At 38.9% G+C, this 13,221-nt stretch overlaps 1 long non-coding RNA gene across 1 annotated transcript in view; it reads left to right on the top strand.

The window, feature by feature from the left end:
- LOC118764032 overlaps positions 1-12,268 on the top strand; it is a 22,386-nt gene extending 10,118 nt beyond the window's left edge. Inside the window, exon 3 of the long non-coding RNA XR_004999817.1 lies at positions 12,232-12,268. This is a non-coding gene — a long non-coding RNA (uncharacterized LOC118764032). The remainder of the gene's footprint in view (positions 1-12,231) is intronic.
- The last annotated feature ends 953 nt before the right edge of the window (positions 12,269-13,221 follow it).

The raw sequence follows: 13,221 nt of genomic DNA, 5'->3' as shown, positions 1-13,221 counted from the left end.
ACCTAGAGGTTCCTCCGTAGTGCAATTGATAACCGCTTCAGGAGTTGTGGTGAAGAGCAGGTCCAAGGTGTTGTCGCCTCTTGTTGGAGAGGTGACTACTTGTGACCAGTTTGAGTCCAGCACAAGCTCAACAAAATCGTTTGCACTCTGTGGCCAATGGAAGGTCTCCCAATCGATCTCAGGATGATTGAAATCGCCTGCAATAAATACATAAGTGGCTGTTTTCCTGGCAGCAGCTCGGAGGACATTGCAAAGCTGTGTGTCCCGATGGTAACTTGGGGGACGATAAACAACGCCAAGTGTTGACATGGTCATACGCACGTCACAGAAAAAAAACAGATATGTATTTCTGTATGGAAATACACATTTATATATGTACATATGCATGTATAGATATATACTTGTGTGTGAGTATGCACTTTTTATATACGTAGATGTATATTCCATTTGAATTTAAATTATCGCTGTTCTGTATTTAATTTTCCTTTATCTCTTGGCTTTTTTTTAATTAATTTTTGTTTGACATTTCATTAAAGAAACTTGTTAATTGCTTATTAAAATGTGTGTTATAATGTATATTTGTTTTCATTTATTTGTATATGTTTGTGGGTATTTTTAAATATATATATATAATATAATATAATATAATCGTTTATTTATTAAAGAGCTGACCACATTAAGTACTTGTTCAATTTATTTATTTATTTGAACATTTTACTCAATACATATAAAAATAGCCTGCTGTATGTGTGTATGTGTATATATATATGTGTGTGTTTGTATGTGTGCGTGTACAGGATGGGCCAAAAGTCAATCACTTAGACATTTGACATCTTATTTATTACATCATCATCATCATCATCATCATCACCATCATCATCATCACATCATCATCATCATCAACAACAACAACAACAACAATAATCTGGAAGCGCGTCCCCCAGGGAAGAACCAGCCCGGGATCGAAAAGTCATCAACTGGCACAAACTCTTCTCCGAATACGGACATGGATGGTCACTTGAACGGTAATTCCCCAACTCGAGCCCTCCAAGTTCACCACCACAACCACCACAGAAAGAAAAATGTAAGCGGAACAAATGGACCCGAGAAGAGTATAAAGAAGTAATATACGCTTATTACTATGTATTAGGTAAGCCATCTCAAGAGAGACACACCGCAAACTCTTACAGTATATGGAGAACACGGAATCAAGACAGTAGGCCCTATTTGGACGAGAACAAATTAGCAAATGTGAGGAGGGATATCCTTAGAAATAACAGACTCACAGACAGTGAAATAAGCGCGATCAAGCACGCAACGGAAAATGACATAAATATAAGACACAAAGGAAATGAAGAATCAGATGAACAGTATAGCCCGCCACGAGGCTTAATTGAAAGACTGCCATCTGACCAAAGTACACAAAGGCCTGAAGATACAAGAAATTCTATTGTACCTGTTAAAGATAGCCAGGAAAACGAAAAAACAACAGTAACTGAAGATCTCGCATTTGCTGAAGAACACAGAGAGCCTATGGCAGAAATGAGGCAGAAAATCCTGAATACGCTTGAAGTTGTAAGACATACAAGTATGAATGATAGAGAACCACTTCATAAACTCTCAAATACAAACCAAAATAAAAAACAAATCCAAATTGGCAACTATGTAACAAATGAAATAATACGAGAATTAAAACCTGATTTTACTGAGTTAAATGAAATTATTTACGCTTCTGCTAGAGCAATTGAAACCAGCTGTATGCCCCCGAAAAACAAAGAAAACAAAATCTGGGAAGAAATCAAACCTGGAGAAGTAAAATTGAAAAAGAGATTGAATTTATGAGAGGGAAAATATCAATATTAAATGAACTAATATGTGGAAATGATGTAAGATCCAGAATAGGAAGAAAGATGAAGATAAAATTTGGACCCTCACCAAGAGAAGAACTGATATCAATAAAAGAAACGCTGAAACAAAAAGTCCAAGCAAAAGCCCAAAGAATACGAAGATTTGAGAAGAGAAACAAGTTTTACAAGCAAAATAAGCTGTTCACATCCAATGCCAAAAAATTCTACAGAGAAATAGGGAAGGAGAAAGTAACCGTTAAAGACCCCCCTCCCATGGAAGAAGTTCAAAACTTTTGGAAGAGGATTTGGAGTGACAAGAAGACGTACAACATAAATGCAGACTGGATTATACAAACTGAAGGATCCTACCAAAATTTACAACAACAAGCATGGGAAGACATCACAATAGCAGACCTAAGAAAGGCACTCACGAAGGCCCATAATTGGAAATCCCCCGGTAAAGATAGGGTGCCGAATTTCTGGCTCGCATCGCTCCCATGCGCACACGGTAAGCTAGTTCAGCTGCTCAATGGAATTATGAGAGACCCAAAGAAAACACCTGAATGGTTAGCAAGTGGCATTACTTACCTACTCCCAAAGAATAACGAAACCAACCTTCCAAAAAACTATCGACCTATAACCTGTCTATCCACCACGTATAAAATCCTAACATCTATCCTGGCAGAGAAAACATATGCATTCATGGAGAAGAACGATATTTTCCCCATTGAACAAAAAGGGTGCCGCCGAGGCTCTTACGGATGCAAAGATCAACTGCTAATCAATCGTATGATCCTTGAGAACTGTCACAACAAGCGCAGAAATCTCAGCACCGCATGGATTGACTATAAAAAGGCCTTCGACAGTATACCGCATCCGTGGATCTTGAGATCGCTGGACATCTTCAAAATTTCCCCTGTGATTTCAAACTTCATGAAGCACAATATGTCGTTGTGGAATACGAATCTCCAATTATACCACTCTAATGGAGTACTTGCCTCAGAAAATATAAACATCAACTGTGGAATTTTTCAAGGTGACTCACTTTCACCTTTAATATTCTGCATAGCCCTAATACCCCTTACAAGTGAATTAAACAGAACAGGGTATGGGTATAAAATTGCCAATAAAAAAATAAGCCATCTATTTTATATGGATGACTTAAAACTTTATGGTAAAGACAATAATGAACTTGAAGGCCTATTGTGCACTGTGAAAGCATTCAGCGATGACCTCGGGATGGAGTTTGGACTTGAGAAGTGTGCCAAGGCCACTTTCCAGAAAGGGAAAGTGAAGACCACAAATTCAGTCGTGTTAGATGTTGACACAGTCATAAGAGAGCTTGAGCAAGAACAAACATACAAATATTTAGGGATAAATGAAGGCTCTGGTATTCAGCATGCAAGCATGAAAGAGAAGATCAGGAAGGAATGTTATAGGAGAGTTTGTGCAGTCCTGAAATCTGAACTAAATGCACGTAACAAGGTGTTAGCTATAAATTCCTTAGCAGTTCCAGTTGTTACTTATAGCTACAATGTGTTGAACTGGAATATGAGTGAAGTAAAGAATATAGATAGGAAAATACGCAAGCTGCTGAGTTGTAATAGGATGCACCACCCAAAGGCAGACGTAGATCGCCTTTACCTTCCCAGAGCCCAAGGAGGTCGAGGCCTGATCCAATTTGAACTAACTTACAAAACAACCACAATTGGACTGGCCAAATATCTCAAAATATCGAATGACTGGATGCTAAAGCTCGTGGAAAATCACGAGAGACGAAAGAAGCTTCATTCTATCATAAAGGAAAGCAAAAAATTTGCTATTGATCTCGTGCAGGATACCCAAACTGAACAACCCGAGGGAAGTACGGCAACTATTGTTGCAAAGAAGGTGAAAATGATGGCAATGAAAAAAGTGCACGAGCAATTGGCTGATAGGTGGGAGGAGAAACCTCTGCATGGCAAATATGTGACCCGCAGCAAACAAGCTGATGTTGACCAGAAGCAAACCCATCAGTGGCTACGGAGCTCAGGGCTAAAAGCAGAGAGCGAAGGTTTCATCCTCGCTGCTCAAGATCAAAGCCTATTAACCCGGAACTACCAGGCCAATGTGATGAAAAATGGAGCAGACCCAAAATGCCGATTCTGCAATGACATGATTGAAACAGTGGACCACCTAATCTCTGGATGTAAAGTCTTAGCACCAGTGGAGTATAAATTAAGACATGACAGAGTTGGCCAATATCTCCACTGGCTAATAAGTCGGCATTACAATATCAAAACTGCCGACAAGTGGTATAATCACCACCCTGAGGCTGTAACTGAAGGAGAAAATGTAACCATTCTGTGGGACTTTCCAGTACATACAGACCGAACCATCAAGGCCAATAAACCAGATATTGTTGTGAAAGACCAAAACAATAAAGTTTGCTTATTGATCGACATGAGCATCCCCTGTGATCATAATATCTCAGCGAAAGAGTTTGACAAGCTCAGAAAATATAAAGACCTACTCATTGAAATTGAGAAAATGTGGCATCTCAAGGCGGTTACAATACCAGTGATCGTAGGAGCGCTAGGAATGATCAAGAAGGGAACCGAAAATTATATGAGAATGATCCCTGGCTTACCATCCCTGCAAGAAGTGCAAAAGATTGTCTTAACTGGTACATCACACGTATTGAGAAGAGCATTGTCGATGTGAGAACTGTTGCTGCTCATGTATTTTAATTTAACTTAAAAAAAAAATTTTTTTTAAAAATGAACGAACTATTGAGTTTGGTTTAATGGCCTACCAATGTATACTATGAGTTTCTTTGCCCTAGGAGTCGGGAAGACACTCGGCAAGAAATGGAAGCAAATTTGAAAGAAGAAAAAAAAAATAGTAATAATAATAATAATAATGCAAGTTGGTAGAATCATTAGCACACCAGGTAAAATGCTTACTAGCATCTTGTCCATCTTAACATTCTGAGTTCAAATTCTGCTGAGGTTGACTTTGACTTTTGTCCTTTCAGAGTCAATAAATTAAGTAATGTAATCAACTTACCCTTGCCCCAAAATTTCAGGCCTTGTGCCTATAGTAGAAAAGATTATTATTATTTTTATTGTTGTTGTTGTTGTTCTTGAGAGAGCAGTGCATGCCATCAAAGTGACACTGGGGTAAAATATACGAAGCCAAGTATACTCATCATGACTAGCTGTCTGATAAGGGTACACAAGGCGCATGCATCACAACCATATGTGCATGACATAATGATACTATATCAGGATAAACAGCACATGACCTTGCAGGTGAGGCCCAGTTAGAATTTTCTTCAGATTGAGTATCCCGTCCCATTCAAAAGGTCCTTGAATAAGGGTTGTTTAAGGATGCTGAACAAAACACCCATGTTTCCAGGGGTGAATTATCCAAACCCCAAAGAGTTCCTCTCAACACATGGCTATGATGCTCCCCTACTACTTCTGCTCGTGATCAGCGATGCACATATCATCAGCCACTAAGGGACATGCTCAACTGGTTACGGTCAAACAACTGACAAGCAAATCTGTGGTATTGAGCAGAATATTTGCTGTAGCCCATCTTTTATACCAAAACAAAACAATGTACATGAAAACACTTCCAATCAGTTAAGATCAGAAACCATGAGAGCCACTGCCTGGTACTGCATCAGGGCATCTTATTATTATTATTATTATTATTATTATTATTATTATTATTTTTCCTTCTTTCTTCAAATTTTCTTCCGTTTCTCGCCGAATGTTTTCCGTACACCTAGGGCAGAGAAACCCATTGTATGCATTCCCAGATTACACACACAAATTCACAGGTAAAATATGTATTTAAAAAATGAATGAATAAATAAATTCATGAATGGATGTTGTTTTCACAGCGATAATACTCTTCTCAGTACATGAGTCGTTCCAGTCAACACGATTTTTTGCACTTCCTGTAGGGATGGTAAGCCTGGAATCATTTTCAAATAGGTTTCAGTACCTTTATTATTATTATTATTATTATTATTATTTATTTATTTATTTACTTATTTATTTTGTTTGTTGCGTACAATTGTGTGTGTATTCCTCTTTATTTAATTTATTCAATTTTAGAAAAATTGCAGCATTTCTTTGACAATTCCAGAGTACAGTGAACTTATTTTCTGCATGACTTTTGCCCCACCCTGCAGATATATATTATATATATATATGTGTGTGTGTGTATATATCTTCTGTCTTTTACTTGTTACAGTCATTAGACTGGCCAAACTGGAGCACTGCCTTGAAAAATTTCTAGTTGAATGAATTGACCCCTGTACTTATTTTTTGCTTTTTTTTAAAACCTAGTACTTATTCTATCAGTCTCTTTTGCCAGACCACTAAGTCTTGTGGCGGGGTGGGGTAAAACACAATAATGTCAAGTGGTGTTGTGGGTCAAACAGAGACACAAAGACACATATACATGCACACACACACGCATATGACCATAAATATAAACAAACGTTTGTCTTTTAAAGCGTTGAAATGTGTACTGCACGATACAAATAAAATGATAAGTTTCAAACACACAAACGCTGGGATAACAGCAGAAATATCGGATAAGATACCCTTATAAAGCGGAAGAATTTGTCAGGCGTAGGAGTGGCTGTGTGGTAAGTAGCTTGCTAATGAACCACATGGTTCTGGGTTTAGTCCCACTGCGTGGCACCTTGGGCAAGTGTCCTCTACTATAGCCTGATGCTGACCAAAGCCTTGTAAGTGGATTTGGTAGACGGAAACTGAAAGAAGCCTGTCATATATATGTGTGTGTGTGTGTGTATTTGTGTATCTGTGTTTGTCCCCCCACCATCGCTTGACAACCGGTGCTGGTGTGTTTACGTCCCCGTAACTTAGTGGTTCAGCAAAAGAGACTGATAGAATAAGTACTAGGCTTACAAAAATAAATCCTTAGGTCAATTTGCTCGACTAAAGGTGGTGCTCCAGCATGGCTACAGTCATATGACTGAAACAAGTAAAAGAGTAAAGAGAGCAACCAGCTATAAGACTTTAGTTTCCCTTAATAAAGAGATGTGCAATTGAGTTTCAAATTTTTCCGCTTTATAAGGGTATCTCATCCAATATTTCTGCTGTTATCCCAGTGTTCGGGTGCTTGAAAATGAATTATCTTCTTATTTGTATCTTGCAGTATGTATTTCAACGCTTTAAAAAACAAATGTTAGTTTGTTTACATTCATAGTTGTACATTCAGCTTTATAGCTTTCAGCTTTGTAGCATTATACGAGTTCTAAAATTATATAAGTTCTAAAATTGTGGGTTAATTTGTCAGTGGGCAGTTAAGCTTAATTGGCAAAGCACTTGGCTGGAAACTAAAGGGATGTAAGTTTGAGTCTCATGGCTGGTTGCTAACAAGTCTTTCTGCTTTATAAGGGTATTTTATCCAATATTTCTGCTGTTATACCAGTGTTCATGCATTTGAAAATAAATTGTCAATTCATTTGTATCTTATATATATATATATATATATATATATATATATGATGGGCTTCTTACAGTTTCTGTCTGCAAAATCTACTTACAAGCTATGATTGGCCTGAGGTGAAAATAGAAAACACTTGCCACACAGTGGGACTGAACCTAGGACCATGTGGTTGGGAAATAGGCTCCTTACCACACAATCACACCTGCACATATATATAATCCAATCCAACCCAAATGCACACACACAGACGCACATATATATATGTGTGTGTTTGTTCTTTTGTCACTGCAAGTTATTTTTTCTCTCTTCACCTTTTCATTCTGTATAAGAGCATATGCTCAAAATATAAAAGACTTTTTCTGAAGTGTAAACCTAATTCACTGTTTATTTGTTATTTTTAACCTTTCTTCCTGCTTATTTTTTATGCTTGTACCATATAACTTATACACACACTCACACACACACATATATCATCATCATCATCATCATTTTATGTCTGTCTTCCATGCTGCAGGAACTGATAAGTCTAGGGACTGAACCAAGCTCTACTGAATGCTTTAGCATGTTTTTTTTTTACAGTTAGATGCCCTTCCTAATGCCAACCATTTTACAGAGTGGACTGGGTGTTTTTTGTGTGGTGCCAGCACTGGTGAGGTCCCTACATAACTTGCAAGACAAAGATCTCTCACCTGAAAGGGAGAGTGGTATTGAGTGAGGTGACTTTGTGCCAGGTGATATGAGGAGGTTAAACTATGATGGAGGGATGGAAACATGTCTTGCTGTAGAGGAGGTACATGATTACCCTATGTAGGGGGCGGGGTAGAGAGAGGACGAAAGAGATTATGACGATTTGCTATGAGAAAGGCTGTGAATTTAACCCTTTAGTGTTAAACTAGCCATATCAGGCCAAAATTGTCTTCCTGTTTTATGCTTAAGCCATCCAGCTCTAACCTCTCACACCTACCCTACAAAGCCATTCTAAAAATAAACAGGGACATCATCAAAATCTCAGAGTTACAAGATGCTGTACAACTAATTTAAAACAATGTAATTAAACAGGCTTTACATTTGACAGAGTAATCTGAAAGCTAAAGGGTTAAATGGAATGGTAGAGAATTGCTCAGGGTGCATGAGTAGGGAGTTCATGTAGATGCAAAATTAGGGAATGCATTGAGTGATGAAACAAATACATAAAGGAGTGACAGGGTAGCAATGATACAGTTGGCAGAGGGAGGACAGGAGAGAGAGAGATGACAGAGCAGTGATGGGCTGTAGGATGTTTATTGTTAGAATTGTATGGAAGAGGTGAGATGTGGCCAGTTTGAACATAAAACATGTAGAAGAATATTTGGGCTGTATTTGGCCAGTTTAAATGCTAAAGGTTGAGTTATTCAGTTAGTGTGAGTTTTGTTTTCTGTTTCAAATGAATTCTAACAACATCTATGATTAAAGAAAAAAAGAATTGGATTCTGAAGGCAGCCAGCTGGCAGAAATGTTAGCATGCTGAGTGAAATGCTTAGCGGTATTTCATCTGTCTTTACGTTGTGAGTTCAAATTCTGCCGAGGTCAACTTTGCCTTTCATCCTTTCGGGGTCGATTAAATAAGTACCAGTTATACACTGGGGTCGATGTAATCGACTTAATCCATTTGTCTGTCCTTGTTTGTCCTCTCTGTGTTTAGCCCCTTGAGGGTAGTAAAGAAATAGGTAATTCGTCTGTTTTTACGTTCTGAGTTCAAATTCCGCCGAGGTCGACTTTGCCTTTCATCCTTTCGGGGTCGATTAAATAAGTACCAGTTATACACTGGGGTCGATGTAATCGACTTAATCCCTTTGTCTGTCCTTGTTTGTCCCCTCTATGTTTAGCCCCTTGTGGGCAATAGAAAAATAAGAATGGGATTCTGATTTTGAACTGATGCCAGTGGTCCAACCCAGATGTCAGCATGGGATATTGGTATTAGATGATGATGATGACAAAGTATCTCAGAAATCATGTCCTTATTTTTAGGTCTTCTCTCTCTTTTGGTGTTAATTCAAACCAATTATTCTTCTCACTGGCATTGCAACTTTTTTCTTCTTTCTTTTCTCTAACTTTTTTTATCAGTTTCAGTCAAAGGATTACGACCATGCTGGGGCACCATCTTTATGGTATTCTTAAAGTTGGTTATATTACTTTTCATCTTTTATTTGTTTCAGTCTGTGGCCATGCTGGGGCACCGCCTTGAAGAACTTTTAGTTGACTGAATCAACCCCAATACTTATTTTTCATTTTTCTAAAGATTGGTGCTTATTCTATTGGTCTTTTGTTGAACCACTAAGTTATGGGGACATAAATAAACCAGCACAAGTTGTCAAGCAGTGGTGAAGGACAAACACAGACACAAAGACATACACACATCTGTGTGCGTGTATATACATGTGTGTGTGTGTGTATATATATATATATATATATATATATAGTTGTTCCGATGCCGGTGTTGCCTGACTGGCACCCAATGCTAGTGGCATGTAAAAAGCACCATTTGAGCATGGCTGATGCCAGTGCCACCTGACTGGTAGCCATGCTGGTAGCATGTAAAATGCACTATTTGAGTGTGGGTGATGCTTGTGCCATCTAACTGGCTCCCATGCCAGTGGGATGTAAAAAGCACCCACTTCACTCTCAGAGTGGTTGGCATTAGGAAGGGCATCCAGCTGTAGAAACCTTGTCAAATCAGATTGGAGCCTCGTGCAGCTTCCCGGCTTGCCAGTCCAACCCATGCCAGCATGGAAAATGGACGTCAAACAATGATGATAATCATGATGATATCATCATCATCATCATCATTGTTTAATGTCCGTTTTCCATGCTAGCATGGGTTGGATGGTTTGACCGGGGTCTGGGAAGCCAGGAGGCTGCGCCAGGCTCCAGTCTGATCTGGCAGTGTTTCTACAGCTGGATGCCCTTTCTAATGCCAACCACTCCGTGAGTGTAGTGGGCGCTTTTTATGTGCCACCGGCACAGGTATCATAACTTCAATTTCCATTTGATTTTTATTTTGATGTTGATGTTGACGTACTTGACTCAATAGGTCTCCTCAAGCACAGCGGGTCACTCTACAATCCAAGGTTAGCACAGCAGGGCATCCTGCAAGCTTTGAACTCACTTCATTTGTTGGGTCTTCGCAGTCACAGCATATCTCAGAGGTCTCGGTCTTTCGTCATTTCCTCTGTGAAGCCCAACGTGTCACCAGCACAGATATCCCAACTACAATATCCATTTGATTTTTATTTTGATGTTGATGTACTTGACTCAATAGGTCTCCTCAAGCACAGCAGGTTGCCCTACGATCCAGTTTCTGTCTACCAAATCTGTTCACAAGACCTTTGATCAGCCCAAGGCTATAATAGAAGACACTTGCTCAAGGTGTCACGCAGTGAAACTGAACCTGGAACCATGAAGCTGAGAAACAAACTTCCTACCACACTGCCACACTTGCGCCTATGCTTTCCACCCAACCATGCCTAGGCCTATTTAATGATCCTTTCATAGAAAAAAAAAAGAAAAATATTTATACCACATTACTGTCAAACATTATTTTATAGTTTATTACCCAGCGTGTGTCATACTGTCTAAGCTTTTGTCAAATATAATTGAATCCATACATTATCATTAAGAATGTGACATGGCATGTATTATTGTCATGAACATGACACAATTCATATAATATGACCAGAAATGTAACGTCATCCAGATGTATAAAAATGAAATAGTATCCATTGTTATTGTCAGGTGTATATTACAAATGAATCCAAAGATCAGGGAGGAGGGAGAAATATATCCTTGTACCAGAGACTGTGACTTAACCCTTTAGCATTCAGATTACTCTGTCTAATATAATGCTTACTTATTACCTCTGCTTTAGCGAAGGCGGAGATATTGTTTTCAGTTGCATTTGTTTGTTTGTTTGTTTGTCTGTCTGTCCATGGACAAGATACCTCAAGGACTGCTGGATGGATTTGGATGAAACTTTCGGGAATGTTTGGCCTTGTGACTGGCATGAACTGACTAGATTTTGGGGTTAATCCAGTACTGGACAATGATTCTGGAGTGTTTTTCGTTTTTTTACTTGATTTTTGAGAGCAGTTGGGTTCATTTTTAGTATTCTCGTTTGTGGTAGAAGTCTAGTTTATTTCAGATATTCTCATTTTGAAAATCATCTCTGGCTAATCATTGAGAGGATGTTGGTGTTGCCTTGGCAGAGGTTTGCACTCTCTGAGTGCTCTTGTTTTTGTTGTTTTGAATTACTCATGCAATACCTTATAACTTTGGAATTTCAATGATGTGGTCATTTATTTTTAGAATGACATTCTAGGATATGTGTGAGAGGCTGGATCCAGTCAGTTTGAATGTAAAACAAGTAGAATATTTCGAGCCAGATATGACCTGTTTAAATGCTAGAAGGTAACACCTAAAGTAGAGTAGACTCCTTTAAAGGCATCCAAGATGTTAGGTAATGGTGTTAAATTGAGCAACAGTTTATTGGTTTTTCTACTAATAAAATTCCACTTAAAAGTTACTGACCAACTTCATGCTATGGTAGAAGACATTGTCAGCTGTGGGATTGAACCCGGAACTATTTGTTGCAAAGCTACTTTCCTAACCATACTGGATAGAATGCGTCTCTGGTAGATGGTGTTAGTAAGGGTATCTAAATGTTGAAGCCAAACAAAGAGTGAGCTACGGATTTCCACACCATCTAGGTGAGTACGGTAGCTCTGAATACATGCTAACTTTTCACCATGATGACCTGTCTCACTCGAAAGCACACATAAAATATGACGATGATGATGATGATGATGACAGCTGTATACTTGCTGTCATTCTGATTATTCTAGTTTTCTAAAATGATAAGCAACAAAGGGCACAGGAGTGGCTGTGTGGTAAGTACCTTGCTTACCAACAACATGGTTCTGGGTTCAGTCCCAGTGTCTTCTACTATAGCCTCAGGCTGACCAAAGCCTTGTGAGTGGATTTGGTAGATGGAAACGGAAAGAAGCCTGTCGTGTGTTTGTGTGGGCGATAATGAGGTAGTGATTCATGTAAAAAGTGGGGCGATAATGGGGTAGCAATTCATGTAAAAAGTGGGGCGATTATGGGGTAGCAATTCATGTAAAAAGTGCGGTGATAATGGGTTAGCAATTCTTGTAAAAAGTGGGGTGATAATGGGGTAGTGATTTATGTAAAATGTGGGGCGATTATGGGGTAGCAATTCATGTAAAAAGTGGGGCGATTATGGGGTAGCGATTCATGTAAAAAGTGGGGTGATAATGGGGTAGCGATTCATGTAGAAAGTGAGGTGATAATGGGGTAGCAATTCATGTAAAAAGTGGGGTGATAATGGGGTAGTGATTCATGTAAAAAGTGGGGTGATAATGGGGTAGTGATTCATGTAAAAAGTGGGGCGATTATGGGGTAAGGATTCATGTAAAAAATGGGGTGATAATGAGGTCGTGATTCATGTAAAAAGTGGGGCGATAATGGGGTAGCAATTCATGTAAAAAGTGGGGCGATAATGGGGTAGTGATTTATGTAAAAAGTGGGGTGATAATGGGGTAGTGATTCATGTAAAAAGTGGGGTGATAATGGGGTAGTGATTCATGTAAAAAGTGGGGTGATAATGGGGTAGTGATTTATGTAAAAAGTGGGGTGATAATGGGGTAAGGATTCATGTAAAAAGTGGGGCGATAATGGGGCAAGGATTCATGTAAAAAGTGGGGTGATAATGGGGTAGTGATTTATGTAAAAAGTGGGGCGATTATGGGGTAGCTATTCATGTAAAAAGTGGGACGATTATGGGGTAGCAATTCATGTAAAAAGTGGGGCGATTATGGGGTAGCGATTCATGTAAAAAGTGGGG

Source organism: Octopus sinensis, linkage group LG1 (assembly GCF_006345805.1).
Source record: "Octopus sinensis linkage group LG1, ASM634580v1, whole genome shotgun sequence".
Lineage (NCBI taxonomy): Eukaryota > Metazoa > Mollusca > Cephalopoda > Octopoda > Octopodidae > Octopus > Octopus sinensis.
The sequence above is the reverse complement of the archived record's forward strand: the minus strand, read 5'-3'. Positions and strand labels throughout refer to the sequence as shown.